At 33.8% G+C, this 6,009-nt stretch overlaps 1 protein-coding gene across 6 annotated transcripts in view; it reads left to right on the top strand.

The window, feature by feature from the left end:
• Positions 1-707: 707 nt before the first annotated feature.
• The window catches only part of EIF4G3 (eukaryotic translation initiation factor 4 gamma 3), a 227,947-nt gene continuing 222,645 nt past the window's right edge, over positions 708-6,009 (top strand). For 3 of the 6 annotated variants that reach the window (XM_019666682.1, XM_019666683.1, XM_019666678.1), the window contains exon 1: positions 708-783. The gene's annotated coding sequence lies outside the window, so the exon portion shown is untranslated. The remainder of the gene's footprint in view (positions 784-6,009) is intronic. The other 3 variants (XM_019666684.1, XM_019666680.1, XM_019666686.1) reach the window with 2 other exon arrangements.

The following is a 6,009-nucleotide window of genomic DNA, read 5'->3' as shown; positions in this document are numbered from 1 at the left end:
AATCCTACCATCCAGAGATAATTACTATTAATCTTTTGGTGCCAGTCTTTTGGTTGTCATACTTAAAAAAGTAAAAATATTACCTTACCACGTGGGAGAGCTTATTACATCTTTTCAATTTTGAAGCTGAATAAAATGATAGTCTTTCGTCTTTTAACAGAATATCCTGACAACATACTTAAACATTTTGAACTAAGTTATGTTGGAGAGCCTCTTTTTAAAAATGGGGAATTGGTGGGTAGATATGAGGTAAAGTAGTAGCTAAAATAGAAAAATAAGGGAACAATTGTATCCATCATTTCTGTGTAGTTAGCAGAACAGACAGGGCCTTTGTCAGCAATTTCCAGGTTGATGAATTAGTTTTATCTTTCTGAATATCCTGCTTGTATTTCCTTAGTCTCTTTTTCTAGAAAGTAAAGGTGGTACGTTCTCTTCATAGGCCTGAAGTTGGGCGTCTTGTGTAATTTTATTTGTTTTGAGTTTCCATGGAATGTCTATCATGGGAGTCACTTTTGGAGAGATTGATCTAATCACTTTAGGAAATTTGAAATACTTTGTTTTCCAGTTTCTGTGGAGAAGTACGTTTATAACCCCACCAGTTGGGTGCCAAACCTTGGGTCACTGACAAAATTTTTGTGGTGGCAATTTTCTCTTACTGCTAAAGCAATCCATTTTTGAGTTCTCATGTCCTTAACTCGCTCTTCTAGAATTCCCAGAGGACCTGTGCAGCAGCCTGTCGAGGATCGAATCTTCACCCCTACTGTCTCGGCAGTTTACAGCACGGTGAGTAACTCAAGGCTGTTTGTCATTTTGCGTATCTGTTTTCGCACTTGAGCCTTTAGTGTTAAAGGCAGTGTTTGTTTGATTGGAATGTGATAGATTTTTGGCAACAGGTTCAATAAAATCCCCTATAGAATTAGATGTATATAATAAGGTAAATAGGTCCTTTCCCCCATCATCTTAATTTAAGAAGTGGTGATGAAACAAAAATTATGTTAAGATAGATTGGTTCACACACCTGGCTTCTTTTCCTCCTTTTATATAAATAAATATTCGCTTCTGCCTTGTATTGTGATTTCTTCTAGGACACTGAGTTTTAATGTTCTTTTTGGATATTCTTCCTTAAAATTTTACTTTTTTTTAAACTTAAAATTTTTTTAGTTTACTTTTTTTTCTCTATTACATGTAAAAATATAGAAATTTTAGAAAAGAGCATATTGGTTTTAATGGGAGGAAATTTAATTTTTTATGTTAAATGATTGATTCCAATTCATAAATGAAGGGAAATTTAAAAGAAAGAAGATAAAGGTAATTAAATTAAAAGCAGGTTTTTAGCTATCTTACAGTGAACCTGAGAGAATTTAGGGAGCATTTGGGAGCCAGACATATATTTTTTAATATTTTAGTTCATCATACTGTTTATTCCTAGGAATATGACGTGGTCCTTTAAAGAAACAGTGTAGTGAGGGAGATGAGTAAATCAATAATTGTAATCTAAGGTTATATGATGAAGCAATGGTTATTTTTCTTTTGGGTTATTAATTACTTTTAGAATCTTAAAATGGTTGCAACATTTTCTCCTTAAAAAAGAGCATATGAGCATATACCCAGTATTTACATATAATTTCAGAATTTTACAGATGTCTATCAGGCCACTCCTAGGCCCCAGGTTAAGAACTTTTGATTAGATGAATATATAAAAATGAAAGTATTTATAATAGCAGACTGACTGTTTTTATTTCAAAATATCCTAATATTTTTGATAAAGTTTTCTTTCATAATATTTCATCCATAATCTTAAACTTGAATTTTTATTTACTGTTACATTTTATTCCTTTTAAACATTTTCCCAAAGAATCTTAATTGAAAAGTTAATCTCTAAAATTTGTTTATTTTTCTTATGCTTAATTAAAAATATTTTTATAATTAAAAAAAGAATCTTCAATTAGAGATCTGAATGTACTATTTATAAGGAAGTGGAAGAAGGCTCTTGATTGACGAAGTAACACTAAGCTGAAAGGTATAGGACTTTAGTCAGAGAAGGGAAGAAAAGGCCTTCTAGGAAGTGAAGATTTAGAGGCATGGTTAATGAAGTAGTCCAGTGCGGCATGTGTGTTAGGTTTTATACCAGATGTAGAGATGAGATAGGTGGGTTTTTGGGGTTTTAGCAACGTCTTAAAGAGTTACAATTTTATCCTGCAGGTGATGGGTAAGGTGATTACTTTTTCTGGCTTGCCCAAAATGAATCTCAGTTTGCACCTATTGTAGATCATTTAAATACCTGTTAATAACTTTTTGAACCCCTTTGAATTCTTAAAATGGACCCAGTTTGGATGATAGGTTATCTGGTCACCCTAGTAATTGGAAATCTTCAGTTTATGTTGAAAAATAACCTTTAATTTTTTTAGTGACACAAACTTTTTGTAGGCCAGAGTTTGCTTTTCTTCCCCCAAAATCTTTTTGTGTGTGTGTGTGTGTGTGTGTGTGTTGTGGGCTCTGTATAAGATATTTTATTCTAATTTTTCAGTTTACATGATACTATTAGGCTTTTCTATGCTATTCAAAGCGCTTTTTAAATAATAATTGATTTTACATTGTTTTGTTATAAGAATTTAATACTCACTCAACATTTGACAAATCTTTTGTAAGTTTTAATGTGTGTCAGGCATTGTTCTAGGTGTTGGGAATATAGTGATGTGCAAACCAGACCCTCAGTCCTCATGGAGCGTATTTGTTTGTGAGCTGGAAATGACAGTAAACACATGTGTATGCAGTATACTACTGGGTAGTGATACGTGCTTTGATAAGTAATCAGAGCCTACAACACGGAAAATGAGGCGGAATAAAGGGATAGAAAATGAGTGGACATCCTACTTTCGCTAGGGCTGTCAAGGAAGTTCTATGTGAAAAAGTGGTATTTAATTAGAAAACCAAGAAGTGAGAGAGTGAATGAGTCTTGCAGATTTCAAGGCAAACAGCATTTCTGGTAGAAGGAACAGCAAGCAATGCAAAGGCCCAGCGATAGCAACATCCTTAACGTGGTCTTCAAACTGCAAGGAAAGCCAGTGCGGCTAGAGTATAGCAAGGTTGAAGATAGAATTCAGAGAAGTATCTGGAGCATCCGATTTTGTGAGGCATTATAGACCATGGTAAAGATTTTGGGTTTCAGTCTAGATGTGATGGAAAGCCATTGGAAACTTAAGAGCGGTAGACCTGAATTTCCCTTTGAAAGGCCACTGTAGCCACTATACAGAGACAAGACTGTCGCGGGCAGGTGGTTATGGTGGTGGAGTAGAAGCATGGAGACCTTAGTTAAGAGGTTGTCGTAGTAACACAGGCAAAAGATGATGGTGGCTTTCTCTAACGTGGTAGCAATAAAAGAGATGAGTAGTGGATTTGGTATATATTTTGAGAGCGCCGAATCCTGACCACTAGACCACCAGAGAACGGCTGGTATATATTTTGAAAGGAGAGTAAATAGAATATGATGATAGCTTGGACGAGGGATGTGAGAGAATGAAGAGTAAGGATGATGTGATGGATCTTGGATTGAGCAACTGAGTGAACATGGTACTGTTTGCAGAGATGAACACTGGGTGGGGAACGGTTTTTGCTGAGAAAAATTAATATATGTGAACATTATTTTGGTGAGTTAAGCATTAGGTTGTTTCCAGTTTTCCTATTAGAAATAAGTTATTTGAATTTAAAGCCTTTTCTGTATTTTGGATTATTTTTGTAGAATAACTTTCTACAAATGCAATTACTGAGTTAAAGTATAGGCATGTTGTTAAGATTCCTCATAAATAAGGACATGTTACTTCGTAAACTTAGTACTTTGGAGAGGAGATCATCAAAATCCTGTGAATGATAATGACAGCACAGTGCATGCTACACGGTTTAAATGAAATGTTTTGAATCTAAGATTTTGAATTTATTTTTGAGTTAGACCAAATTTGACTTGTTCAAGCTACTTCCATATATGTAGTCCATCAGTCAGTTAAAAAAATGGTGTGTGAGTTATATATAGTGTTTATTCTGGAGAGACAAGGGATTTTAGGCAGTAAAAAAAAGTTCCCTTAAAATATGATAGTGTTCACTTTTGGATCCGTTGTTCCCATTCTTAAAATGTTAAGTCTGCCATACCTTTGCAGTGTTGTTGTGCACACTGACTGAATGAGTAGGAGAGTGGCTGACCAGCTTTGCTGTTTCAGTCCCCCTTTGTCTAAGCCCCAAGATTATGTATCGATCATTCTTCTTCTAGCGTCTAGGTCCGCTAGCATCATTTCTGTGTCATAAAATAAAGGCCAACCCTCAGTTCCCTCCTCCTGCCTCAGCATATGGTGCCCATATGTCACTTTGAGTTGGTTAAATTCTTTGAAAGGCAAAAAGACTCCTGGCTAGTCTTAAAAAATTAGACAAAGATTTTACTTTATTATGCCTGATAAGCAGGCTTTCTACCCTGTGTCATCCATTTTAGATAGGCTCTCTGCTGATAATCAAAGAAATATGTCAAGTAGGACTCAACTTTTAAATGCCTTGTTACATGTTATACCCTGGTTTTTATTTATTTACTTATTTTAGCCTAGTTTCTTCTTGGAACATTTATCAGGAATGAGAGGAATACTTTTGTTATTATTCCTCATTAGCCATAATTGCATTAGAGCGATTGATCATATGAACAAAGAATATAGCCAATATTTTTAAAACTTTAGTAAGGGCAGTACATATATATATTATATGGTAGAGAGGAAATGGCAAAACCAAAGAGGTGTGAGCTAATTTGAAATACATTCACTGATAACTCACTTTTGACATGCTTCTGAAAAACTATGAAATTTATCATGTATATTTTTGGCTTATATATTTCATTTAGAGAAATTAGATTTTTATGACTCTTAAGCCAGTGTTTTTAAAATTGCAGAGATAAACTTAATAAAATTTTTTCTGGGATAACGCTTTTACTACAAGGAGCAGCAGTCTATATTCTAGGGGATTGGAAGAGTTTTCCTATTAACTGCCTATGAAAAATCCCTATAAATAAATTACTTAATTTGAATAGATCATTTCTTAATGCCTTACCATTTCATGATCCTTTTTAGCCAGCCTGTATTTTATAGAGCTTATTTTTGTCGTCTGATAGCTCTATGTCATCTAACTAGAAAATCATGCTTTTATGTCTTTTTCAACATGTCAGTGGAGACCCTTCACAGAGACAAAATTTAGCATGGGTTGATCAGTGCTCCTTAGGCAATGGTGCCCAGCCGGATGTAAATCTACCTGATTGTCCTGTACTTCAACATAGAATAACAACCCATTTTCCCCCCAGTAGTAAATAACACCAGTTGAACTGATGATTTATTTATGCTTTATTTTTAAAAACAGCTTTATTGATGTATATTTGATATAAAATACATATTGTGCCTATGATTCAAATATTTCTAAAGTTCTATTTAAAGTGTATAATTTGGTAAGTTTTAACATTATGTATATACCCATGAAAACCTTTGCCACAATCAGGAAAATTAACATGTGCGTCACTCCAAAAAGTTTGCTCATATCTCTTTGTAACTTTCTTTCCCACTTTTCCCCACTATTGGTCTGCTCTCAGGATGCATTTATGTTTTCTAGACTGTTATATAAAAGTCATAATAGGATTAGGAATCATGCAGTAGGTACTTTTTTCCCCATCCTTTTTTCACTCAGATTATTTTGAGATTTATCCATGTTGTTGTGTTTATCGGTAGTTTGTCCCTGGAAGAAAAAGTAAATTTTAAATTAAAATTTAGGGCTGTTGTAATTATATGTTCCATATATCATTTTTCCTCCCTGACAATAGTTTGTTTTTCATTAAACATACTGTAAATCATAATGATTATACAATCTGATAGCTTTCTTTTTTAATATAACATTGTATTGTAAATAGTTTCCCATGTTATTTCATACATTTATAGACATTATAGTAACAGTTTAAGTAACATGTTAATGAGGTGAACCGTAATTTTTTTTTTT

This window comes from Hipposideros armiger, unplaced genomic scaffold (assembly GCF_001890085.2).
Source record: "Hipposideros armiger isolate ML-2016 unplaced genomic scaffold, ASM189008v1 scaffold_477, whole genome shotgun sequence".
Classification (NCBI taxonomy): domain Eukaryota; kingdom Metazoa; phylum Chordata; class Mammalia; order Chiroptera; family Hipposideridae; genus Hipposideros; species Hipposideros armiger.
This window is presented reverse-complemented; position numbering and strand designations above follow the sequence as displayed.